The sequence below is a fragment of the Oryctolagus cuniculus genome, chromosome 6, assembly GCF_051225735.1.
Source record: "Oryctolagus cuniculus isolate XC-2025 breed Fujian yellow rabbit chromosome 6, ASM5122573v1, whole genome shotgun sequence".
NCBI lineage: Eukaryota > Metazoa > Chordata > Mammalia > Lagomorpha > Leporidae > Oryctolagus > Oryctolagus cuniculus.
Window position 1 is genome coordinate 153,916,419 of NC_142872.1, and position 26,999 is coordinate 153,943,417.

Consider the following 26,999-nt stretch of genomic DNA (forward strand, 5'->3'; position numbering starts at 1 on the left):
AATATAAATTTCATAACTTTTGGATTATAGTGGTTCTTCCCCCCACACCCGCCCTCCCACTCCCACTCCTGTCCCACCTCCTACTCCCACTCCCATCCCATTCTTCGTTAAGATTCATTTTTAATTATCTTTATATACAGAAGATCAACTCTATACTAAGTATAAATTTCAACAGTTTGTACCCACACAGACACACAAAGTATAAAATACTGTTTGAAGTTTTACAGTTAATTCTCACAGTACAACTCATTAAGGACAGAGGTCCTACATGGGGAGCAGGTGCACAGTGACTCCCGTTGTTGATTTAACAATTGACACTCTTATTTATGACGTCAGTAATCACCCGAGGCTCTTGTCATGAGCTGCCAAGGCTATGGAAGCCTTTTGAGTCCACAAACTCCGTCAGTATTTAGATAGGCCATAATCAAAATGGAAGTTCTCTCCTCCCTTCAGAGAAGAGACACACTTTATTTCTGATTCTTGTGTACATTTTTTTATTGTGACAAACTCTACAAAGCATATAATTTCCCATTTCTACCATGTTAAGTATGCAGATCAGTAACATTAAGTCCATTCCCGTTGCCCTGCAACCGTCACCACCATCTGTTTTCAGAACTTTATATTCTTCGTCCCAAACTCAACACCATAAACCACTGACTCCTCATCCCCCATCCCTCCGTCTGCTTCCCGTCACTGAATGCCACTGCTCTAGTTACTGGTCTGAGTGGAGTCGCAGGGCGCTTTGCTTCTGTGATGGGCTGAGCTCATCTCCCGTCGTGTTTCCAGGGTCCCTCTGTGTTGCAGCATGTGTCAGGATTTCACTCCTTTTTAAGGCTGAACGATATTCTTACTGTATGGATGTGGTTTATCCATTCATCTGTTGCTTCCACCTCCTGACGAGTGTGATTAATGCCTCTGTGAACCTGAGTGCACACGCGTGGCTGAGTCGTGTGGGAATCTATGCTTAATTGTTTGGAACGGCCGTATTTCTTCCCACAGCAGCCTCAGTGTCAACGCATTGTGGTTTTGATTTGCATTTTCCTCCTGCCTGGTGATGTTCAACATTTTTCATGTGCTTGTTGGCCACTTGTATATTTTCTTTGGAGACTTTTGGTTTTGCTGGCTAGTAGGTAGTAATTTATGACTATTCTGAATACTCATCAGATATACTGTTTATAAATATCTTCTTCCTCATTCTCTGGGTTGTCTTTTCACTGTTTTTGTGAAACAAAATACTTACTTTTATTTCTTTGAAACAGAGAGAGAGGGCGGTGCTTTCCATCAGCTGACTTACTCTGCAGGTGCCTGCAGTAGCACAGGCTGGGCCAGGCCAAAGCCAGGAGCTGAGAACTCAGCCTGGGTCTCCCATGTGGGTGGCAGGGACCCAGGCATTTGAAGCATCGCCTGCTGCCTCCTGGGCTGTGCATTAGCAGGAAGCTGGATCTCAAGCAGCAGAGTGGGGACTGGATCCCAGGCACTGCCATATGGGATGTGAACTGCTGAGTCAGATGGCTTTTAATTTTGATGAAATCCAATTTACCCACTTTTTCTTTTGTGACTTGTGGCTGTGGTAGGAGGCGCAAACAATTTAAATAAACTCAGCCAGGGCCATCCAACCAGAAGTGGCTGAGCACAGGTCTTGACCACTCAGCTCAACTGTGCCCTTGGCTTCTGGACGCTGGTGGCCAGCGTTTGTCCTGAGCTGGGGCTCAGCTCAGTGTCGACAGGTGCCGTCGTGTCTGTCCGTTCTGCAGCTCTTTCAGGTGTATGCGGTTGCCCCATTTTGCACCTGGCAGAGTCTCCATGGAGACGGAGCTCAGTGCACTCACCTGGAGCTTCTAACCCATTGAATCATCTTCTGGAGGCCTCTGCGGGGGTCCTGCTGCCCACAGGATGAATGACCAGTGTTGCGGTTTGAATGTCCCTGTTTGGTGAGAGCTGGGTAGGACTCTAGCCTGATGTGGTACTTGGAGACGGAACCTTTGGGAGACAAATTAATGTTAAATGAGGCTGTAGGGTGGGGCCTAATGCAGCAGGACTGTGGCTTTGTAAGGGAGGAGGAGAGCGGGGCATTGGGATGCTGTTTGCCCTATGATGCCTTGCATCACCTCCAGGCTCTGCAGAGTCCCCTTCAGTGAGGAGGACCCCACCAGATGGGGCTGCCCAGCCTTCAGAGCCGTGAGCCAAATAAACCCTTCTCTCTCAGAAACTATTCAATCCGTGCTATCCAGTTCTAGCAAAAGGAAGCAGTTGAAGACAGCTGGCAGCTGCGGTCAGTGTGAGGGAGTTGCCGACTGGATTTTGGGCAGCTTCAGTCGTTAGTGCAGTGTTGATGCCTGCAGAAGGTGGATGAGCTTTGCAGGCCAGTCCTGAGATGGGAACCAGAACGCAAGCCCGATGCCCGCCTCAGTGCAGCTTCCCGGTTCCCCCCGCGCCCGCCCCCTGCACTCTGCTCCACAAGGCATTACCTGACTTTGGCTGTTGATGTCTTTGCTGAAAGAGGTTTCCTTGCGTACCTGAGTATCCTAGGTGCAGTGCCGCTTCCCTTCCTTTCTTGGGAGCTTTATAACAATTCCATACTGGATGCCGTTTGCTTTGCGACTCAGCGTCTTGTCGATAAGCCCACATGGGTGCCAGTTGCTGTGGTTTCTTTCTTTCCACTATGGGACCAGACCATGGTTTTTTTATCTGTTCTCCAAGGACGTGTGATTTGGCAGTTCTTTTTCCTTTTCTTTTTTATTTGCTTTAAAGATTTATTTATTTATATTGAAAGGCAGTACGAGAGAGAGAATGAGAGAGCGAGTGAGCACTTCTGTCTCACGGTTTACTCCCCAAAACAGCCAGGGCTGTGCCAGGCCCAACCCAGGAGGCAGAAACTCCATCTGGGTCTCCCACATGGGTGCAGGGGCCCAAGTACTTGGGCCATCTTCCACTGCCTTCCCAGGCCCATTAGCAGGGAGCTGCATCAGAAGCAGAGTAGCGGGGACTCGAACCGGTGCTCCAATATGTATTGCTGGTGTCACAGGTAAAGTGCTGTGCCATGTGTCTGGCCCTCCTCTTCTTGTTTGCCTTGTGATTTGTGCTACTGCTGGCGTTTCTCGCACATTGGTCATGTGCCAGTTTCAGGGCCAGATCCAGGGTCTTCTGAAAGTTTGTGGAAAATGGAATTAGAAGTTCATTTTGGTGCAAAAATGTTGAAATCCATTCCTAAATTTTTTTTCATATTATGCATTTCCATGACCGTTCTGATGACCCCTTCTATGCATGGTTTTCAGAATTTTTTCGAACTGTAATAAACATCTTGGAACTCCATTTCCCACTGACTTTTTTTTTTTTTTGGAGATATTTATTTTGAAGAGTGTGTTACTGAGAGAAAGAGAGGGAGACAGAGAGAGAGAAATCTTCTGTCTGTTGGTTCACTCTCTGGCCATATCTGGGCCGGGCTGAAGTCAGGAGCCTGGAGTTCCATCTGGGTCTCCTACGTGGGTGACAGGGACCTAGATACTTGCGTCATCATCCGCCATTCGTGGAGCAGCCGGAACTTGAACCATTGCCCGTATGGGATGCCGGCGGTGCTGGCAGAGGCTTCACCTGCTGCGCCACACGCCCGCCCCTCTCTGGCCTCCTCATGGCCAGGGACCAGTGCTGCCCCTCTCTGGCCTCCTCATGGCCAGGGACCAGTGCTGCTTTTCTGTTTCTCTGGGATCTCAAAACAGGACGCGCCAGGGGCCAGACATAACAACTCTGAAGAAACGCTGCCTGCCTTTGGTGTTCACCCCCATTTGTGTTTCAGGGTCACTCATTCCCACCCCCAAACTGATGCTGAGCAGCAGGGACTCCCGGAAGGCCAGAGTGGCAGTGGTGGGGTTGGAATTGGGAAGTAGCCCTGTCCAGTTTGCTTTGTCCTCAAGGAGGGCCCGAGGTCGCTGGTAGATTGATTGGCAGGCCCGCAGGACCAGGCCAGTGACCTTGCCCTGCCCAGATGGGATTGTCCTGCTTCTCCCCGTCCTTCCCGGCTCAGGCGTGGAATGCGCGAGTGATGTGTTTGCTTGGATACCCTGCCTCTTCCCAGCTGCTGGGATAAGCCTTTTAGAAACAGATAAACTGATTGCAGCTGAATAGAAAGGGGCTCCCAAGAGGCCCCACCCCTCCCCAGATGCCTCCCTGGAGATGAGATCACTGCTCAGCTCCTGCGCTGCGGCCTCTCTGACATTCCACCAATTACGGGAGGAGGCAGCAGAGGGACCCGGTTCATCGGCAGGACTCATTCACTTATTTGTGACATCAGGCCCTCAGCCTGGGCTCTTTGCAGTCCCAGCTCTGCCTGGCATTGTGAATCATTCTAATGAGTGGTGAGAGACCACCAAAGCCACAGATGACCGCTCACACACATTAGAAGGCAGTGAAGTGCAGTGGTTAGCCCATAGCCTCCTGGCTCCTATGGCATGGACTTGTGGCCTCTCTCCACTACTCCAAAAATCAGGTCTCCAGATGCAAGTTATTTACCCTCTGGAGCAGGGATGGGAGCATGATTTGGTCTGAGCAACCGGAGGCAGGACTGGAAATTCAGTACATCTATAGAAAGCTACTCTTTTTTTTTTTTTTTTTTTGACAGGCAGAGTTAGACAGTGAGAGAGAGAGACACAGAGAGAAAGGTCTTCCTTTCCATTGGTTCACTCCCCAAATGGCTGCTATGGCCGGCGCACTGCACTGATCCAAAGCCAGGAGCCAGGTGCTTCCTCCTGGTCTCCCATGTGGGTGCAGGGCCCAAAGACTTGGGCCATCCTCCACTGCCTTCCTGGGCCACAGCAGAGAGCTGGCCTGGAAGAGGGGCAACCAGGACAGAATCCGGCGCCCCAACCGGGACTAGAACCCAGGGTGCTGGCGCCACAGGTGGAGGATTAGCCTAGTGAGCCGCAGCGCCAGCGAAAGCTACTCTTTAAGCAGATGTCACATGGCCCATGACTAACGTTATAAATCCACAAATGGCCTTTGGCAGAAAAGTGGTTTCCCGCCTCAGCTCAGGACTCTCAGGCTCCTCATCTGTGACACTGGAGAAGAAACGGTAGCTACTGGGCACTTACTTTGTGGTGGGCACTGGATGACAGTCTGGGCAATAAGAGCGCCCCCCGGAGCCGGCATGTAGCTCGGTAAGTGCTGGTTACGATTGTCTGGCCTGCCTGAGTCCGGAGCCGGGCCACCAGGGCTGTGCCTGAGCCTGAACAGAGTGAGCAAGGGTGTTTCGTGCTTTGCAGATTGCAAAGAGTGACACGTGGCGCCTGGGAAATAGGCTTGGGCTATCTCTGCAGAATGACTGAATGCTTCATTTCCCTTGACCTTCGTGTTTCTTGCCTATAAACTCATGCTGGCTTGTGTTAAGTGGCTCTGCCTGTCACCAGGCTCTGGCCAGAGCTCCTCTTATCTGTATGTAATCTGTATGTTTCATTTCATTTCTAAGATTCATTTATTTGTTTGAAAGGCAGAGTAGCAGAGAGAGAGAGAGAGAGGGAGAGAGCTTCCATCTGCTGGTTTGCTGATTGAATGGCTGCAACCGCCAGGGCTGGGCCAGGCCAAAGCCAGGACCTTGGGACTCCCACCCAGGGGGCAGAAGCGCAGATACTTGGCCCACGTTAGTGGGGAGCTTGATCGGAAGCGGAGCAGCCCAGCCTTGAACCCGCATTCCAGTACCGATGCAGGCATTGCAAGCAAAGGCCCTACTTGTGTGCCAAAATGCTGGCCCCTTAATCTCAGTATTTACTTTTTTTTTTTTTTTTTTTTGACAGGTAGAGTGGATAGTGAGAGAGAGACAGAGAGGAAGGTCTTCCTTTTGCCGTTGGTTCACCCTCCAATGGCCGCTGCGGCCAGCGCACTGTGCTGATCCAAAGGCAGGAGCCAGGTGCTTCTCCTGGTCTCCCATGGGGTGCAGGGCCCAAGGACTTGGGCCATCCTCCATTGTACTCCCGGACCACAGCAGAGAGCTGGCCTGGAAGAGGGGCAACCAGGAAAGAATCCGGCGCCCCGACCGGGACTAGAACCCGGTGTGCCGCCGCCGCTAGGTGGAGGATTAGCCTAGTGAGCCGCGGCGCCGGCCGCAGTATTTACTTTTAATAGAAGTCTAGATGGTTCATACTGATTTCCCCATTTTACAGATGGGAAAACTGAGGTAGAGAGCTGTGTAACTTCCCAAGATAAGCGGCTGCTCAACAGCAGGCCCAGAAGCAGGATTTGAAGCCAGCAGCCTAATGGTAAGTGACTGGTAACCTCTGGTGCCTGGAGGTGATGCCTCAAGGTACCAGGTGCACTGATGGAGGCATGCAGTGCAGACAGCCTGGAGCGCTGGGAAGAGTTGGTGGTCTCTGCTGCCTCCCAGCCCTCAGGAGCTCAGTGCAGGCAAGGAAGCTTCCCCGGCTGAGCCGACACTAGGGAGGGGGATTAGAAGGCAGGTGTCCCTTTGTCCTCACTCCACAGATCCTATCAGGTCCCATCGGGTGGCTCCAGGGATCATCCACATTCTTTCTTCCTTCTGGAACGTCCCTGGACAGAGTATGGTTCTATGGGTGGGGCTGAGCAGATATTTGTGATGTGGGGCCCCCCCCACTCCCCCCCGCCCATGCAGCTTACTGAGCTCAGATAATAAGCCCAGGTTCATGGCCAGTCGTCTGGCCCTCTCTCGGGCCTGGCTGTGCTGGGGGAGGGATGCCTTTGTGCCGGTGGGGCTTTAATCAGCAAGAGTGGATTAGCAGCAGGCTCACTCCATGTGTGCTAATAGGTCACAGGCCAAGGGCAGATACCCACGCCCTCCCAGCCAAGATGCTGATGGCTGCAAAGTAGACGGTGTGGTTTTCATTGTTGGAGTCATCATTTGTGCTTTTTAAGGGTAGGACTGGTGCCCAGCTGTGGAGCGGGTGAAACTTTCAGACGTTCCTCTGCAGAGGAAGCAGAGAAGACTGTGTGGTGGGCCCTCTCTAAGAGCTGATGCTGCAGGGGTTCAGTCAGATCCAGTGACTTGCCTAGAACCCCCCGGGGAGGTGTGATCCACCCCCTGGGTAGGAGGCACCGGTTTGCTACAGTGCCTGGGTGAACAGTGAGCAGCCAGTAAGTGAATTAGGCTTGCAGGTCTGAATTCTGGGTCCCGCTGGCTCTGTGACTTCGGGCTGAGCAGTTGGCCTCTCTGGGCCTCCGTGTCTGGTACTTTCAGCTGGGAGCACTGTGAGAACTGGAGGAAGCGCTGTGCCTGGCACAGCCTGGAAGGCCCGTGCAACTGTTGGCTCTGTCAGTCGGCAGAAGGTTGTTGGACTTAGCCTGAGGGTGCAAAGGAGAATGTGGAGATCAAGTCCACCCTCGTTTTCCTTTTTATTTAAAAGTATTTAAATTTTATTTTCTTTATTTGAAAGACAGAGTGCCCTTCTGGTTCGCTCTGCCCCAGTGCTTGCTGTAGGCAGTGTTGGGCCAGGCTGAAGCCAGGAACCAGGAACTCGGTCCAGGTTTCCTGTGTGGGTGGCAGGGACCAAATTCTTACGCCATCATCTGCCACCTTGCAAGGTGTGCCTTGGCAGGATGCTGGGATCAAGAGCGCAGCTGGGACTTGAACCCAGGCACCCAGGTCTGGGATGCAGGCATCCCAAGTGCGTCTTCACCGCTGCTCCAAACGCCTGCTTCCAGCCTCATTTTAACATAGAGTACCGAGGTCCGGAGAGCTTGGGGCCAGTCTAACCTACAGCTAGACCCGTGAGCTCTAGTACAGAAGTCTGTAGCTGCAATTACTGAGTACTTGAAAAATCCAAATCAAAACGTGGTGTATGTGTAAAACATACACCAGATTTGAAGACCTGGTGAAATAAATGTGAAATACTTTAAATAATATTTTGATATTGATAACATTGGAATGAAAAGACTTGGATACACTAGGTTAAATAAAATATTAAAATTCATTCCCCTATTTCTATTTAATGTGGCTAGTCTGATACTTAAAATTATGTATGTGCTTGTATGATATTTCTATTTTACAGAGCCAAGCTAAACTCTGTTATGAGTGGCAGGCTTCAGAGTTGTGCAGTATACAACCTGTACAACCACACTTGGCACACATACCGAGTCTAGATCGCTCCAGGGGTGTGAGTCCTGCTTGTACAAGTAATGGCTACATTGTGTAACCTCTCTGGGCTCCGGTTGTGAGCATTGTAGTAGTACCTGCACCACACAGCTGTAAGGAATAAATGAAATAATGCATATGAAGCACTTACAGTGGGATTGATCCATTGGAAGAGCTTGCTGGGCTTGGTGAGCACTGTGTTGTTGTAGTTGTTATTGCAATGGTTGTTTAGAACCTGGAGTCCTAAAAATGGAAGACCCAGACTGCTGGGAACCAGAAAACGAAAGAGGCAAAAAAAAAAAAAAAAAAAAAAAAAATCAATGCGGTGATTACTTGAGGGCTTGGGTCCATCTGAGCAAATCAGGAAGCAGAACCACTGATGCTGGAATCGAGCTGAGTCTCAGGGCCAGGAATGTGAGCTGCTTGGGCAGACGAGACGGAAGGGCCTTGTGGGCAGGTGGCACGGCACCTTCCGGGCTCAGATGGGTGGGAGCCTGGATCCGCGTGGGAGCTACAGGGGCTGTTTGCCTGAGCGAGTTGCGACGTGGTGAGTGGGAAAGGAACCCCTGATGTAAGAGGCCAGTCCTGGGTGTGGATGTTGCCCTGTGGTCCCTGGCAAGCTGAGGAAGGATGCTGAGCCACGGAGCCATGTGACTGGACATGGTGATACAGCTTGAAGAGGTTGTGTTGGATGCAGAGCAAGGAGCCTTTGGCACGAGGACCACAAGAAGGAAGCGCGCGAGCTCCAAAGCTTGTGCTGAGTGTGTGTGTGTGTTTCTGCTAAAGTGAAAGGCCGTTTTATCCGCATGGTGTGGCCCCACGTCTGCAGTCCCTTCCCAGTCTGCCTGCATGGGCAGCACCTCATAATGCCGGGCACACACCCCGGGGGTGCCTTTGCGCGGTGGGGCTGGGGCTCTGGTGCTGGGTCGCCGAGGGTGCTCTGACCGTGGCTGCCGGCCTTTCCTTGTGACGGCCACCTTTGTGGCTGTGTCCGAGAGAGGGCTGCGGAGGTGGCGAGCCCTTGCTTTTCCTGCCTTGAAACTTTAGCAATAACACAGGTGCTTTTTAAGATCAAGCGAGGAAGCTTCCTTGGAAAAGCCAGGATCCTGCGCCCGTGTCCTGCCTGCGGCGGTCCTGCTCCCCACGCTGAACCACGGGTGAGGCAGGGCCTCTGAAGAAGAGGCTCCCGTTGCTCTTCTCCACTGCCGCAGCCCTGCCGTGCTGGCGCTCAGCAGGGTCCGGGACGCCTGCCTGGTGAGCCAGAGGCATCAGCCTGCCTGCTCTTGTCCCTTCTGCCACCCATCCTCTGGCATCTGTACGCTCACACCAGCAGGGTCTGTTGCCTTTATATTCGCTCCTCCAGTGTGTCACTTAGACTTCTTTTTTTTTTTTTATACTTTTTTTTTTTATTTTTTGACAGGCAGAGTGGACAGTGAGAGAGAGACAGAGAGAAAGGTCTTCCTTTGCCGTTGGTTCACCCTCCAATGGCCGGCGCGGCCGGCGCACTGCACTGATCCAAAGCCAGGAGCCAGGTACTTCTCCTGGTCTCCCATGGGGTGCAGGGCCCAAGCACCTGGGCCATCCTCCACTGCACTCCCGGGCCACAGCAGAGAGCTGGCCTGGAAGAGGGGCAACTGGGACAGAATCCGGCGCCCCGATCGGGACTAGAACCCGGTGTGCCGGCGCCGCTAGGTGGAGGATTAGCCTAGTGAGCCGCGACGCCGGCCACTTAGACTTCTGTGCTTTATCTGCAAGCTTAAGTTGGAAGTGCACAAGTTGGTAAATAGTGTGTGCAGCACGGCTCGCAAATGGTGCAGGTCCACGTGGGAGCCTCGCATCACACACCTTTCTGTCCAGCTCTCTGGGCCCTGGGCTTTCTCTCTGGGTTTATCCTAAGAGTTCTTTCTTCTCCCTAGTAGAAATCCTTTATCGTGTATATAGGTATCTCCCAGTAGTTCTGTTGCTCCAGTTGAATCCTGGTTGATTCAGGCTTTCCAGTGCCTGTTAGCAGACTTGGCACATAGCAGGTGCTCAACAAATGTTTGTTGAGTGAATGAATGGTTAAATGAAAAAAGGAACGAATGAGGTACCATCCCTGCCCTCAAGGCGCTCCCAGACCGGGCGGGGCAGAGAGAACTGAGTTGGGCAGACAATATGGCGACGGTGGGGTTTTGGCAACTCTAGTGGGCAACTGTGCAGGGGCTCACCCTTTGGCCTCCCAGCCCGTGATGTCTCCCTGGAGTGGGCTTGTGCCAGGGGAGGGGACAGGCACCGCATTAGACTGTCATGGTAGGCGGTGTCCCGAGGGGGTGAACCTCGTTCTGCAGGGAGCTGAGGCCGTCTTTAGGCTTGTCCCTGAAAATGCGGCCAGGACGGTTACGTGAAGCCAGGAGGTGCTGTGGACGGGGAGCTAACTTTCGGTCACATTCCCGCATCTGCTTCTGGCACCCGCACCCAGGACGCGGGCACGTGGCTGTTGTCGGTGCGGTGGCTGTGCCGTTTGGGGAGCTCCGAGAGCTCTGGGAGGGGCAGCAGCAGTCGCTGGCATCACAGAGGCACTGAAGTTGAGGAGCCGGAGGAGGGTCGCTTCCCTGTGGCCTGCTGGGTCACTCATAGAGTTCTTTTTAAAGATCTTCATTTATTTAATTGAGAGGTAGAGTTACAAAGTGAGAGGGAGAGACGGAGAGAAAGGTCTTCCTTCCATTGGTTCACTCCCCAAATGGCTGCCATGGCTGGAGCTGAGCTGATCCGAAGCCAGGAACCAGGAAGCCAGGAGCCCCTTCTGACTCCACGTGGGTGCAGGGTCCCGAGCACTTGGGCCATCTTCTACTGCTTTCCCAGGCCATAGCAGAGAGCTGGATTGGAAGAGGAGCAGCCGGTAATGGAACTGGTGCCCATAAGGGATGATGGCACAGCAGGGGGAGGATTAACCTACTGTGCCACAGAGCCCGTCCTCCTTTTTTTTTTTTTTATTTATTTATTTTACTTGAAAGTCAAAGTTACAGAAAGACAGAGGTAGAGAGAGATATCTTCCATCTGCTGGTTCACTCCTCAAATGGCTGCCATGGCTGGAGCTGGGCCTATCCGAAGCCAGGAGTCAGGAGCTTCTTCCAGGTCTCCCACATGGGTCAGGGGCCCAAAGGCCTGGGCCATCTTCTGCTTTCCCAGGCCATATGGCAGACAGCTGGATCATAAGTGGAGCAGCTGGGACTTGAACTGGCACCCACATAGGATGCCAGCACTGCAGGAGGTGGCTTTACCTGCTACACCACAGTGCTGGCCCCTCCATAGAATTCTGACAATCTGCTCTGGGTGGGGATGAGCCCTCGGTCACTTGGGTGTTGATGGCCAGGGTTGGGGGACCAGTTAGGTTCCGTTGCTGCAGCTCATCTCACGGCTGGATCCTCGGGGTGGGGGGAGGGGACAGCCTCAGCTTCTCTTCACCCCAGCCAGCCCGACCCTGGAAAGGCCTCTAGGAGTGGCAGCCCATCTGGAGAATCAAGTGGTTGCTTCTTGAACCCTCAGCTCCATCCACCAGCCCCACTCTGTTTCTCAGGTCACCTCCCAGGGACGCCAGCGGCTGCCCGCCAGTGCCGTCAGTGCCTGTGACTTGCCCCACGGCATGGAGCCCCTCTCCCCTGGGCCCTCCCCTCAGTCTCTTTCTGAGTTCACCCTGTGCTTTGGCAGTGGCAGAAGTCTGAAAAGCAGACTAATCAGCCAGAAAAGCAAGGTGAGCAGGTCAGTTCTGTGGTTGCTACTTTTTTTTTTTTTTTAAGAGTTATTTATTTATCTTAAAGAGTTACAGGGTGAGTGGTGGGGGAAACAGAGAGAGAGAGAGAGAGAGAGAGATCTTCCATTTGCTGGTTCACTCCCCAGATGGCCACAGCAGCCAGGGCTGAGCCAGGCTGAAGCCAGGAGCTTCATCTGAGTCTCCTACTTGGGTGGCAGGGCCCAAGCACCTGGGCCATCTTCTGCTGCTTTTCTCAGGCCATTAGCAGGGAGCTGGATTGGAAGTGGAGCAGCCAGGAGACAAACTGGTGCCCACATGAGATGCTGACATCATAGGCGGTGGCTTTACCAGCTATGCCACACGCTGGCCTGGTTGTTAATGATTCTGTCCAGGAGTGTGGCTCAAAACTTCTTTCAAATAATGCTTATATTTATGATGATATTTTTTCTTGGTAGAAAATATGGAAAATGTTAAGAATAAAAGGAAGAAAATAATGTGAACACATTTTACTGCATTTTCCTTTGCATATTTTAAATTTAAGATCGCATAATGTCGACAATTTTATTGGGTTTTTCTCTTAATGTAACATAAGCATTTCCGTGTGGTTTAAAGAGCAAGTTGGTGATGCAGCATCATGTTCCAACATCCAGTCACAACAATAGATACTCATGGTGGGTATTGCTTTTTCTGTAACTGATGCTGAGACGAGTGTGTGTGTGTGTGTGTGTGTGTGTGTGTTGCATGTGGGTGCATAAACCTAGTTCTGCATCTTGGATTCCTTTGGGATAGATTTCTGGAATTGGGGCGGCCCAGTCAATACATCTAGACATTTTTTGGGGCTCTCAGTGCATATTGGTCCTCTGTGTTGCCATTTGCCTTTGCCGAGTTACAGGCACAAGATCACGTCCCAGCCATCTCGTAGTTGCTTCCTTGTGAATTGGGGCCAGGGAGAGTTGGGTCTTGCTGAAGTGACGGGGTGACTTTTCAGGGTTTGTCGCGGTTCCTCACTGTGACCTGGGGTTGGACTTAGATGTTGCACTTTGCTGTTTGGGAAAATAAGAGCAGCTCCAGTGGTCTCCCATGTGAATTTATGCACTGAGATCTGTGGCTGAGTAGAAGAGATCCTGGCCTGAGCCTGCTGACCAGTCGCTGGGTGTCGTTCTCCTCCTTCGCAAGGCCACTGAGCTGCCCTAGGCCTCGTTTCTCGTGGGTAAAGGAGTAGAGAGCGGCACCTGTTTTAGGATGGTTGGAGGCTGAACGTGATCCTGTAAACCTGACTGCTGAGTGGGGCACCGCCACACCCTATTTGTATGTTGCTTTAGTGGAAACCAAGAAGAATGGGTCTTGCATGCAAAACCAGAAGGCCCAGGTTCTGCCCCTGCTGTGTGTGCAGCGGTCTCAGCCTGGCAGCCCCTCCTGGCTATGTGTATATGTGTTCCCCACAAATGATGAACATGAGAAAAGGGCGCCCACCCATCCTGCACGTGGTCTTGGTTTTGTTTTCTCTAAAAGGAGAATATGAATGACAGCCCCCAACTCCCACGGTCATGGTGAAGGTTGACCAAGGTGGTGGCTGTGTAGAGTGCCGGATCCTGGCTCTCAGAGTGGGGGGCTCCCCAGACCTGATGCTTCCCCAACACAGGGCCCAGCGAGCATGCAATCCAGCTTCTCCAGCTGGTAGCTTATGGCTTTTGGCTGGGTCGCTTCGTCATTTGGAATCTTCAGAGTCAGAAGGGACCCATTCAAGCTTGTCATTCAGGGGGTGACAGAGAAGGCTGCAGATGGTGAGTGGCTGTTTTGGCATTTCCTAACTGCCCCCGTTTGTGAGTGAAGGCGGATCGCGCACACACATAGTCACGTATCTGCACAGACTGGCTCTGGAAGGATGCAGGGAGATAGTGCTGACGGTGGCCGCTGCTGGGGAGGGAGGGGCTTTTTCTAGGGAGAGGAGGAAGCTTTGTTGTGACTGCGTGGCTCCTTTTATCTTGCTGGAAAATTTTGCCGTGTGTATATTTCAGTTCTTCAATGCGTGAGAAAAAAGTTCTTAAAAACCTGCTAGGTAGTAAAAGACCCTGCTTCCTGATGCATTAGTACAGGGCTTGAGTGTTCAACAATCTGTCTGTCATTTTTACAACTCTCCCTCCGAACCCAGGCCCCCCTGATTCGAGCCGGAAGCCTTGCTCATCCTCACACACGGCTGCCCAATCCTTTGTGGGCCTCCTCAGTTGCCTCCGGAATCTGCCAGCCTGAGTCCCACCTGCCCCCTAGTCCTCGCCTGGACAGGGGAGTTGCAGGCCTGACTGGGCAGCCCAGAGGCAGAAGGCCTTGGCCTCCTCCTAGCCCACTCCCCAGCCCAGGCGCCTCCGGTGCAGAAGGAAGTGTGCTGCCCGGTCCCTGTGCTCCTCTAATCCAAGGCCTGTCCAGGAATCTCAGGGCTCCCTGCTCGCACAGCTGCTCCCCCAGGGCCCTGCGCGTGGAGCTGGCAGCACCCTGGGAATGTTCCTTTGCCCCTTTCTTCCTGCTGTTGGGGAGGTATTCCTGCTCTACCAGTGCCCATGAACTTCAGGGGTCTCCTGAGTTGAGTCCTGCAGGTGCAGGTGCACAGAGGCCATAGCAGGAGCAGGGATGTGGGCAGAAGCCTGAGCCTCAGGCTGAAAACCTTCGCTCTTCATCCTGGCCCTAGATGCCTGTCCTTCATCTTCCCCAGCCCCATTATCAAAGCCGGCAAGCCAGGCTGCTCAGCCTGAGTGCCCACTCTGAGGGTTGCTCCTGGGCACATCTCTTGGGGCCGAGCCAGCTCTCTCTTCTTGTCTTCTCAAAGGAGACCTCGAGCCAAGGGCTTACTACCATTTATCTGGTTCCTCCTTGTACAGGTGCGGGAAACTGAGGCCCAGGGTGGCTGTGACACAGCTGAGCTAAGAGGCCCTGTAAGGTTCTGATGATTGAGTGAGGAGTTATAAGCTCCTGACAACCACAGCCTTAAACTCCTATTAAAAAGCAGCAGCCGCCTGAACTTTTGTTTTCCAACTGGGGTGGTGACACTTGGTGGCTGCTCCTCCTCCTGGCTGCACAAGCCCTGTGGTGTTGGTATTCCTCCTTGGCCTCCAGTGTATTTTGAAATTTAAATGAGAAAGCAAACAAACTCTGTTTTCATTGAAGCTTCAGAAAACTTGGTGATTTTGGGGGGCTCAATCAGCCAAGTTCCCTTTAAATGTGGGTGGGGAAAGGGATATGCAAGATAGTCCATGCACGGAGCACGAGGGAATTACTTTACCTTGATCCAGTGCAGTAGATCAGCGAAAGGAGGGCCTGGCTGTCTGGAGCCCACCTTTTTTATGTACGTGCTTGTGGCCAATTAGTCTTTGCTCGAAGCGGGCAGCTGAGAAGATGGGCTATTTTTTCCTGTTTAAAGATAATTACACACCAGATGCCGTTCCAAGTTCTGCGCCTCTACTGGATCAGAAGTTTTGGGTCTTTTGCCCGCCTGTTCGCAAGGTGGGCTTGTTAGCACTGGAGCCACGTCTAATAACGATGGCTCAAGGCAGAGACTACAAAGGACCCTGTGATGAGCAAAAGTAATGATTGCATGTTGCATATAGTAAAACTTCCGACCTATATTTAAAAAGTGCATGTAAGATTTTGTGTGTATGTGTATATATATATGTGTGTGTGTGTATATATATAAATGTGTATATATATATATGTACATATATCAATGTATGTATATATGAGGTGGGTGGTCCCAACAACTGAATGTTACAGGTGCACGTGAAGCCCCTTTGCCTGCTGGGAGCCAGTTGTTGGCTCCCTGGAACCAGAGCTTGCCAGACCTGCTGACAGAAGCAGCCAGAGGTCTCTGAAGCAAGCAAGCAAGCGTGTCAGGTGTGCCTTCTCAGGACACCTTGTTTAAAAAATTTCCATTCTTTAAAAAGAGGGTGGCTGATCGGCCGAGTGTAAATAACTGGCTTCCTGGAGCTGGATGAGGTTTGGCTCTCAGCTCCGCCGCGTATCAGCTGTGTGGACTTTGAAAAGGGGATGGCACGTGGTTTCCTATCTGTAAGGAGGCAGGAACGCCGCTCTGCAGGCCTGGAACGTGGGCTGGAGAGAACATAGGTAAGATGCTGTATGATTCTCTAGGGCTGCTGTTCCAGGTGACCCTAATGGTGGTGGCCAGCACCAGACCGTTACCCCTTCACAGCTCAGGAGACTGGAATCCCAAATCGAGGTGTCTGGTGGGCCACACTCCCTCCGCAGACCGGCAGGAAGAATTCTTTGTGACTTCTCTTGCTGCTAGTGGTTGCTGGTGGTCCTTGGCGATCCTTGGCTGGTTGTTGACTCAATCCGATTTCTCGATCTGTCCTCATGTGACTTTTCTCCCTCTGTGTGTTTCTGTGTCCTCGCCTCTCCTTAGTAACACCAGGCATTGGATTTAGGGTCCACCCTGATCTAGTGTAATGTGTCTTAAGTCATTGTACCTGCAAGAACATTTTTTCCCACTGAGGTCACAGTGGGGTTCTGGTGAGATCTGAACTTTGGGGAGACATGATTTGTCCCAGTACAGACGTCTGCCTATTGCAGATAACATCCTAGCAGATGACAGTACTTTGGTATTTTTATGATTATCTTTTGTCAGAGCTATGGATGGTATTTCAGTCAGCTTTTCATTACTGTAACCAGACTACCTCAGTGAAGATTCTTTTTGTTCCCTTAAAATTCAAATAACAATGCATATTTGTAAAGTTTTATTCATTATTTGAAAGGCAGAGTGACAGAGAGGAAGAGACAGAAAGCGAGAGCTTCCATACACTGATCCATTCCCCTGAATGCCTGCAAAAGCTGGGCCTGGACCAGGCTGAAGCCAGGAGCCCGGAACTCCTCCCGGCTCTCCCACATGGGTGCCAGGGGCCCAGGTACTTGTGCCGTTATCTGCTGCCTCCCGGGTGTGTTAGCAGGAAGCTGCAACAGAAGCAGAGGCAGGACTCAATCCCAGGCACTCTGATATGGGATATGGTGGCTTAACCTGTGCCACAACTGTGCCTCCCCTGGGAGAGGTTTTTAGGAAGGAGTTAAGTTATTTCAGTTTACAGTTTTGTGGCTTCCCGGACAAGATTGGGCAGTCCCACTGGTTCAGCCATCAGTGAGAGTGGAGGATTACTGTGGCTGCCCGTGGGCAAAGGGAAGGTCACATGATAAGCCAGGAAGCAGAAAGACATAGGAACCTACTCCTCTTCTAACCTCTGGTTTCTCTGGACAAAGCCATCATGATTTGCTTATGGGACCCCACCCTAGCAACCTAATCCAATCTGCTCATTTCCCAAAGGCTCCGTAATTGGATCAAGCCATTAGTCCGTTATATTAATCTTTAATATAAGACTTTGAAGGTTATTTATTTATTTTTATTTTTTATTTTTTGATAGGCAGAGTGGACAGTGAGAGAGAGAGACAGAGAGAAAGGTCTTCCTTTGCCGTTGGTTCACCCTCCAATGGCACTGCGCTGATCCGAAGCCAGGAGCCAAGTGCTTCTTCTGGTCTCCCATGGGGTGCAGGGCCCAAGCACTTGGGCCATCCTCCACTGCACTCCCTGGCCACAGCAGAGAGCTGGCCTGGAAGAGGAGCAACCGGGACAGAATCCAGCACCCCAACCGGGACTAGAACCCGGCGTGCCAGCACCGCAGGCGGAGGATTAGCCTAGTGAGCTGCGGCACTGGCCAAGACTTTGAAGTTTAAACATCTGCATGATTTGAGGGAAGAAAATCCTGTTCAGACCATAACATGAGATGGGAGTAAACCTGGTTATGTGAGGAACAGTGGGAGGGCAAGATGGCAGAAGTGAAAGGTAGGATCGGAGTGGTGGTTGGAGAAGGCGTAGGGGTGAGAAACGGCAGCTCTCTCTGTAGAGGGCTGGAAATGGGGGGAGGGGACCAGATTGCTTTATTATTTTTTTGACAGGCAGAGTAGACAGTGAGAGAGAGAGAGACAGAGAGAAAGGTCTTCCTTTTCCGTTGGTTCACCCCCCAATGGCCGCTGCGGCTGGCACACTGTGGCAGGCACACTGTGCTGATCTGAAGCCAGGATCCAGGTGCTTCTCCTGGTCTGCCATGTGGGTGCAGGGCCAAGCACTTGGGCCATCCTCCATTGCACTCCCGGGCCACAGCAGAGAGCTGGCCTGGAAGAGGAGCAACTGGGACAGAATCCGGCGCCCCGACCGGGACTACAACCTGGTGTGCCGGCGCCGCAGGTTGAGGATTAGCCTAGTGAGCCGCGGCGCCGGCCCAGATTGCTTTATTACAGTTAAGAGTGACTGTGTCCTGATCTGGGTGATAGCCAAGCAAGTGGAAAGAAGTAGCTCCAGTAGGACTGCCTCATGGATTAGATATGGAGTAGGAGGAGAGAGAGATCAAGGATGACACCCAAACTTTTGACTTCTGGATTGGATGGGTGCTGGCGTCTTGCATGTTGATGGGGAAGAAGGAGTGTAGATTTTGGAAGGAGAGTGTCCTGTCTAGATGTGTTCAATTGCAAGTGCCTGTTAGCTTATCCATTAGATGTCAAGCAGGCCCTGGGCAAAGTAAATCCGGGACTTGAGCAATTTATGAGAAAAGAACCAGGTGGGTGTGAAATGTTGGAGCCCAGTGGAGAAAGACTTCTCAAGAAAGGAGAGTTGTCCTTTGCCATGTTGCTAAGAGGCAGGATGAAGACTCACGCAGAAGTGACTTGGGTTTGGGAGCAGGAGGGTGCTGATGAGTGGCAAGGGTGTGTCTCCTGGGAGCAGTGAGGATGAAGTGAGCTGGAGATGTGGATGACTTCCTACTTTTGCTCTCTCCTCGGGGCCTTTTGCGCTTCGCAAGTTAGGATTCTTCAAGTCAGAATCCTCTGTAGGTTCAATCAGGGATAATGTCAGCGTTGGTATTGGCTTTAACCATTTGCTCAGTGCATTCTAAAGACACCGTGTCTTTGTCGAATAGGCTGGGTAGGTATTGTTCCCATTTTACAGCTGCAACTTAAGAAGGTCAAGTGTTGTTCTCAGCCTTTTCCTCAAAATTGAGAGTACCCCCATCTGGGCACAGATTCCAGTGTTGTTTGGTTCTTTATTTCTTTAGTTTACCTACCTAAATTGTGAGCCCCAGAGGAGGTGGACACCTCTGTATCCCCAGGGCAGAGACAGCAAATGCATGCCACACTTGTCACTTTCTCCCTGGTACCTTCACAGCAGGCATCACTAATTGATCATGACCTTGTTTTCCTTTGAGCCTGGATTCCATCTCAGACTTCTTTAAACAGCATTCCAGATAGCCTGTCAACCTGTTGACATGCAAACTATTACTAATGGTCCTTCTTGCTGTGGTGTTTAACAGGGTGCATGGTCCATAAAGTGGTTATCTGAGCGAATGAGCATTCTCAAGACAGTCGTCAAGACAATCAAGAAGAGCTTAGACCCACATACATTTGGATGAAGTAAGTAGAATTCTATGAATTGGGCAGACTATTTAACATTGAATGATATTTGTGGAGTTCCTTAATGAACAGTAGTGACTGTTAATGATATTCCAGAACCAAAAACCAAACCCTGTTGAGCAGAAACCGCTCTTTCCCCCTATTCAGTACCAGGGAGTACATAGGATGGGGTGATGGGCAATGCCATTATGATTGCCTGTTTATTTCCTTGTCTGTTTTGGGCTTTGGGCTCCGCCTTTCTGGGTCACCTTGGATGATAGATGTCACTTCAGTTGAGAAGAATGAGGAGAAAAGGGACTGCTTTAGGGTCTGTGAGTGGAAGTCTGTCCTAAGGCCTGTGAGGTTGAGTTTTTTTTTACGACCTCTGCACATCAGATTCTGGCTGTGCTACCTGCTGGTTGCACATAATCCCTGGCGTCATCCTGCCAGGAAGGGTTGCTGAGGGCTTCAGGTGGATTGCATGGGTCACTTGGGGAGAAGCAGACATTCCGAAGTCCTTTGTGCCACTGGCCAGTCCTGCCTCCAGGACTCTGAGGATTGCCTGCATTCCTGGCCCGGCATTGGAAGATGGCCACAGGCACCTTGAAGCTGTTCCTCCTGCTTTCCAGTCCCGCTCCCCTGTTGGGCTTCGCCTAGTGCCTTCTTCTGGTTCCCACTTTCTCTAGACTGGCCTGGGCTGGCCTTGGGCGGGGTAAGTGGATGTCAACCCCATGGACAAATTCTTCATTCTACAAATAAATCTCAGTATCTTGGAGTTTGGCTCCGCCTGGCCCTTGAGGAGTATGAAGCCAGTCCCTAGGGCGTACACCTGTGTGTTCATTAATACTATCAGGCATCTTGTTCAGGGACTCTCAGAGTCACCCAGAGGGCTGGTAAAGACGCAGGATGGCGAGTCCAACCCCCAGAGCTTTCAGGTGAGGCCTGAGAATCGGATCTTTGAGAAACACATGGGTGATACTGACGTTTAAGGGCTTTGTACCTCATTTTAAGCATGGCCTAGTCCTTGTTCCCTTCAAGTCCCCTCCCCTCTGCCTCCACCCTAGATGCAGGCCACCATCACCTTTGTTTACAGGTCGTCTCTGCCTACCTGGTCACTTTGCTTCTGCTGTGGCTCCCTTACAATCTCTTCTACACAGACAAGCTGGCACAGTACTTTAAGCCTCCATAAAACCTTCCTCTTGCCACTATCTACTCTTTGAAAACCCTGAACAACCTGGCCCTGCCTGGCTCCCTGCCTCAGCTAGTTGTGCTCCCCCTGTTGCCCAGCACCCTGGTCTTCTCTTCCTTCCCTGACCCTTACTCTTTCTGCCACAGGACCCTTGCACTTATGCTTTCCACCTCCTGGAACACTCTTCCCCCAGCTCTTTGAAAAGCTTATCCCAACTACAGTCCACCTCCTCAGACCACGTCACCTAAAAGGTCCATTCTCCAGCCATTCCCTGTCACTCAGTGCTGTTGATTTCTTCTCTGGCACCAATCACAGCTTATAAAAAGTTGTACTTACTTTGCTTGTTTTCGGTGTGACTGCTCCACTGCAGGGTAGCAGCCGGGACTCTGTCTATGCTCTCTGTATTGCCTGGCTCTTAGTGAGTGGTTGGCAGATACTCTTGAAGGAAGGGCACATGAAGAGATGCTGAACGCAGGCTGTGACCGGGTCGGGTGAAGACTGAACCAGATAGCCCGTACTTCGGAGTGACTGCTTTTGAAGCCCTCTCACTGTGGAGAGTGGAATACCCTTGTTGGAGCTGACCAGACTCAGACAGGTGCAGAGGCTGGAGACGGAAGTGGTGCTGATTGCTAACAACAAAATGATTACCACTCATGGAGCACTTCCTGCTGTGTTGCAGGCACAGCTGGCTGTGCATCGAATCATTTAATTCCCACGTTGTCTCCGTTTTATACGGGAGGAGACTGGGGCACATTGAGAATAAGGAGCTTGTCCTGCAGATGGGGATGGAACGGCAGGGGTGGGCTTGGATTTGCCCCTTGTGCCTCCAGGCTGCAGGAGGAAATGGTCCCTCACCCACTCCCTTTGTCTTGAAGCTTCCAGGCTAGGTGAAGCCGTCTTCATGGACGGGGAAGCAGATGTGAGCAGTTATTTCCGGTTGACCTTCACTGGTCTGTCCCACACTGCAGAGCACAGACGCAAACCATCGGGCCAGAAGTCAGGCCTCCTGATAGGAAGCTCTCAACAGTGTTGCTCCATTCCAGCACTGGCAAACAGGCCCGCTTCCTTCAGCCGTGGTTGCTACCTGGTGCCTCCCGAAGGGCCGTGGATGGGCTGTGGTGATGGATGTTTGGATTTCTGGTTGGGGCCACCTCCCAGAGAGGAGAGGCTGTGGGTGCTCCTTCCTCCGGGCCTGAGCCTTGCCCTCTGAGGACTGCAGGCTCCAGCTCCTGGCAGCCTGTGGAGAAAAGGGAAGGCTGGGCTGGCTTGCTGCTGTCACGACCCTTTATCACGTAAGCATCGCCTTGTGAAGACCAGAAGTTAGGGGAAGTTCTGAAACCCTGGTGACTTCATGAATGCTTGTTCTTGGAAAGTGCACTTTGGGAAAAATTTCCTTGATAGATTGTTTGAAGCAGGCTGTGGATAATGTTAGTGAGTATTATCCCTGTCTAACGTCCTGGGTTTCCCCTAATAATTATTCTGTCTTACTAAGGAGAACAAAGGGAGCTCGTGTTGATTGAGCTCTCTGCACTTGCCAGGGTGCTGGCTGCCTTCCCCGTCTTGTAGAGTGGCCTGGGAGGCTGAGGCTGAGTCCTGTTCGGAGGGGGAGGCAGGCCTGGGGCGGGCACTTGCCCCCAGCTCACCTCTGGGATGCAGATTCCTTCCCAGTGTCCATAACCTTTGTGCTGCCTGATGCGACTGGCTTGGGATGGCTTGACTTTGTTTGCTGTGGAGTTGTGGCTATCAGATGTCGTTTTAAGAGGACATGGCTGTTTATGAATTTAAAACACAATTTGCATGCAGAGTGAGATGGTTCTCTCCTTTTTGAAAAAAAATTATTTGAAAGGCAGAGTAACCCATACACAGAGATCTTTCTTCCACTGACTCATTCTCCCAAATGGACCCAATAACCAGGACTGGACTAGGTCTAAGCCAGAAGCTAAGAAACCCATTCAGGTCTCCTCCATGGGTGGCAGGGGCCCAAGGACCCGCGCCATCTTCTGCTGCCTTCCAGGGCACTTTTTGCAGAGAGCTGGATTGAAAGCAGAGCAGTTGAGTCTCCACTGTTCTGATGTGCTGTCCTTGCAAGCCCGGGTTTAACCTGCTGTGCAACACTGGTTCCAAGGTAATCCTTTGCGAGGCAGTAGCCTTGGGGTGGGGCGGGGGTAGGGGTGGAGGTGGGGTGGGGTTGTGTGCAGACATCAGCACTGGGCTTGGGAATGTGAAGGTTTGTCATCCGGAGCGCCATTGACGACTGGGCTGCGGCCCCATAGAGCAAAAGACAGGGTGTGACTGCAGTGGCAACAAGAGTAACTACTGCTTCTGTTTATTGTTTACTGAGTGCCTGCTGCTATTCTGATGGCTTTTGTGTGCATCAGAGATTCACTGACTTGGTTCAAGGTCACCCGAATAATAAGGCGGAGCTGTGGTGTGAACTCAGATAATGCAGTCAGCAGAGTGCACAGGGAGCTCCCAGATGGGCATGAGCTGTGGGAAGTCAGCTGAGAGTTTAGTGGAGGCCACAGACAGGTGCAGGAAGGTGAAGGGGCCCGCAGGCATGACAGGGAGGGTGGGCAGTGTTGCCAGCGCTGGGACTGAGGGGTCCGTGTGGAGTGACCCAGCCACTGCCCTGGGAAGGGAGTCCCACACTTCCTGTCTCCTCCGCCCTCTGACCTGTTGCTGCCGCCCATTGGCCGAACTCAACTGACAGGCATGCACTGGGGACCACTGAGGAATCCTTGGGTGTCTCTTCCTGCACAGATGGTGGTTTGGGGTTGGAGGAGGGGCAGCTGGAGAAACCCCTGGAGAGTGAGGGGTTAGCAGGGGAGCGAGCAGGTAGGAGGTGAGGTCAGCCAGGTGAGGGGCAGGCACCCAGCCGCCTGTGGCTCTGGAGGGAGGCGTGAGCCGGTTAGCATGGAATACCAGAGACACCACCACCAGGAGAGCGCCTTCTCTAAGGTGGGTGTGGACAGAGAGCCTCCCCTTGTCCCCCTTCTCAGGATGAGCCCCAGAGCCGACTCCTGGAGGGAAAGCCCTTTCCTGCCAGCCCCGCTGGCCGAGGCCAGGCAGCTGCCTGGTCTATGTGCGCATGCGTGCCGGCCTGGAAAGGCCCGGAAGGAGAAAGGAGGGCCGTGTCTCCAAAGAGGATATTCTGGAATGCTTGATAATCAGGGCCCATTGTCCAGCCATGTTTTGAGTTGCAGCGTTTAAATCTTGTTCCAGTGGAAAACTTTAATAGACCGTCCCCGGTGAGCAGCAAATCCTGTTTAGATCTCAGTGGGCCTTAAAATAGTGTGGGACGTTCAGAAAGGGCTGGCCACGCGGGCCACGCTGTGGCGGGACCTGGCTGGCCGCGGGGACTCACAGCCGAACTCCCGCAGAGCAGGGCACGCACTTTCCCATCTGGCTGGGCTCCCTGAACAGGGTGGCACCAAACTGGTCCAGCCCAGCCAGGGAATGCAAAGTTGGTGGGCGTCTTCCCAGGGCAAACCGTAGCCAAGTCCCTCTTGGAAAACTGGTTCTTGTAAGATGTCCGGTGGAGGGAGGTCGCACTCCCATCGGGTAGTGAGTGAGGAGGGGCTGCAGTTCCAATGGCGTCCGGATCTGTGGCGCTCTGCCACTGTGACCATGCCACCAAGCTGCCCAGAAACCCCTTGCTGGCTGAGGTCCTCCTTTTCACCTTTGTGCCCCAGAGCTTGCTCTGAAAGTACATGGTCCAGGGCACAGTGCTTGCTGTCTTAGGGTCTCAGTCTCCACCTCTGGGAAATGGGGACAGTATACAGGTGGCTTCTAACTTAGTGACCGTTTGACTTTCTGCTCTTCTGACTCTGTGATGGTGTGAAAGCAATACCTATTTGTGTTCGGGAGACAGCGTTCTCACTTGAGTTTGGTTCTTTTCTTGGACTAGCCATATGCAGTCCCATCCTCCCCAGAGATGCTGGGCAGCAGCAGTAAGTGCAGCTCCCAGTCGGGCCTCTGCGGTCACCAGGGAAAGCCGTGACCTTCTGCAGTGCGCTGTGTGACTCAGCTGGGATTTTCCTTAGGTGAGTTGTATTAAATGCATCTTCAACTTAGTGTGTTCAGCTAAGTTTATTGGGACTTCACCTTGGTGTAAATCAAGACACAGCTGTACTCCAGAGGGCTGTTGGGGGAAGGGGAGAAGCGCTTGGCTTGTACCTGGCACGTAATACCCACTCAGTAAACTCCCTTTCAGTTCAGGATTGGATCCTTACCCGTCCATCATTGGCTGGAAGAAAGGGAGACAGGCAGTCCCAGCTCCAGTTAAGAGGAAGTCAGAGTAGATGATGAGAGGCTAAACAGCAGGAGTGAGGAGGAGTCCAGATCTCATGTCCTTCTCAGCACCATGATTATTTTATTACCCACCACCTGGCCCATGGCATGTGTATACCTATATTCTTATCTGCAAAAACATATTAATGCATTATAAGTTATTTTAAAATTTTCATTATTTGCTTATATTTGTTTTATTATTCATTTTTGTTATTTTTAAATTTGCATTTTTATTACCTATGTAAGTTTCACGTCCCTTTAAACTGTTGTAGCAAGAGTATATTTATTTTTTTGACAAGCAGAGTGGACAGTGAGAGAGAGAGAGAGACAGAGACAGAGAGAAAGGTCTTCCTTTTCCATTGGTTCACCCCCCAATGGCCGCTGCAGCCGGTGTGCTGTGGCCGGCACACTGTGCTAATCTGAAGCCAGGATCCAGGTGCTTCTCCTGGTCTCCCTTGTGGGTGCAGGGCCCAAGGACTTGGGCCATCCTCCACTGCACTCCTGGGCCACAGCAGAGAGCTGGACTGGAAGAGGAGCAACCGGGACAGAATCCGGCGCCCCGACCGGGACTAGAACCTGGGGTGCCGGCACCACAGGCGGAGGATTAGCCTAGTGAGCCGCAGCGCCCGCCTGCAAAAGTTTATTTTAAATCCCTAGGCTTTTATGCCTTCATGATCATGTTTTTGGCAATTTTGAATTTTTAAGACAAAAACTGAAAAGCTGTTTTTGTGAGCGTTTGAGCTGAGTGTCATGTGGCATTAATGGACTGTGCAGGAAAGTCAGGTCTCCCTTGGACCAAGCGCATCCTGGAAGATCTTCTGTCCCCTTCTTCCAGGGAGGCCAGACTGGGGCTGGCAGCGACCAGAGTGCAGAGCCCACCCTGTTGCTTCCTAGGAGGCTCAGCCCTGCCCGAGCTGATGAATCGATCTCAAGAGCCAGCAGCCTGCTCCCAGAGGCTGGACGAGGTGGCCTTCGGGGATCCACGCGGTCCTGGAATTCATGGGTGGAGGCCGAGTAGCGTGGGGGCCGGAAGGTCAGGTCAGGAGCCTCTGAGGTTGCAGGGACAGCAGGGCCCTAGCTGCCCCAGAGTAGTTGTGAGGATGAACCTCAGGGCTGCAGCTGGAAGCGGTTTGTCACAGCCCAGCCACTGGTAAACAGCACCACTCTTGCGGAATACTCGCTCGCTTTTTCTTTTTCTTCTTCTTCTTCTTCTTCTTCTTCTTCTTTTTTTTTTTTTTAATAGGCAGAGTGGACAGTGAGAGAGAGAGACAGAGAGAAAGATCTTCCTTTTTTTCCATTGGTTCACCCTCCAATGGCTGCTGTGGCTGGCGCACCACGCTGATCTGATGGCAGGAGCCAGGTGCTTCTCCCGGTCTCCCATGGGGTGCAGGGCCCAAGCACTTGGGCCATCCTCCACTGCACTCCCTGGCCACAGCAGAGAGCTGGCCTGGAAGAGGGGTAACTGGGACAGAATCCGGCGCCCCGACCGGGACTAGAACCCGGTGTGCCGGTGCCGCAGGTGGAGGATTAGCCTAGTGAGCCATGGCGCCGGCCTTTGCTCGCTTTTTCTTAGGAGCTTGGAATCCCTGTCTTTCTGGGCAGTGCAGAGCTCTGTGCGCATTCCTTGGGGGAAGCTTCTTTCTTTGGAGCAGGTGGATGCTTGACCACACCCTCCAACACTGCAGGGGATTCTTGATGTTCTTGGTTTCTCTGAATGCTTGGTGTGAGTCTACACCGTTATAAAGCTCAGTCTGCGTTCCCAAGCTGCCCTCGGTGCCCCTGTTAAAGGGAAAGCTGCCCAGAGGAGGCGGTCCCAACCGCAGCCTTAAAAGTGGACCTGGAATCACAAGCAGGAAGCAGCTGGGGAGCTGAGGCCACCATCAATAGGAGCCTGTGGGGCCAGCGCCATGGCTCACTTGGTTAATCCTCCGCCTGCGGTGCCAGCATCCCATATGGGTGCCAGTTCTAGTCCCGGTTGCTGCTCTTCCAGTCCAGCTCTCTGCTGTGGCCCGGGAGTGCAGTGGAGGATGGCCCAAGTGCTTGGGCCCTGCACCCCATGGGAGACCAGGAGAAGCACCTGGCTCCTGGCTTCAGATCGGCGCAGTGCACTGGCCACAGCAGCCATTTGGGGGGTGAACCAATGAAGAAAAACCTTTTCTCTCTCTCACTGTCTAACGTCTAACTTTGCCTGTCAAAAAAAAAAAGGGGGGGGCTGTGCTCCTGTACCCTCGCTGCGGGTGTGCTTGATGTCGTCCACGTTATCC

General features: G+C 52.2%; 1 long non-coding RNA gene across 43 annotated transcripts in view; it reads left to right on the forward strand.

Moving 5' to 3' along the window:
* Positions 1-26,999, forward strand: part of LOC103348133 (uncharacterized) — a 263,711-nt gene that overhangs the window by 18,092 nt on the left and 218,620 nt on the right. For 21 of the 43 annotated variants that reach the window (XR_011389554.2, XR_016235939.1, XR_016235929.1 and 18 more), the window contains exon 2: positions 19,178-19,277. The exons of 17 other annotated variants lie outside the window; for them this stretch is intronic. This is a non-coding gene — a long non-coding RNA (uncharacterized LOC103348133). Of the gene's footprint in view, positions 1-6,149; positions 6,246-19,177; positions 19,278-26,999 lie in introns of all 43 variants that reach the window. 5 more of the 43 variants (XR_016235946.1, XR_016235949.1, XR_016235940.1 and 2 more) reach the window with 2 other exon arrangements.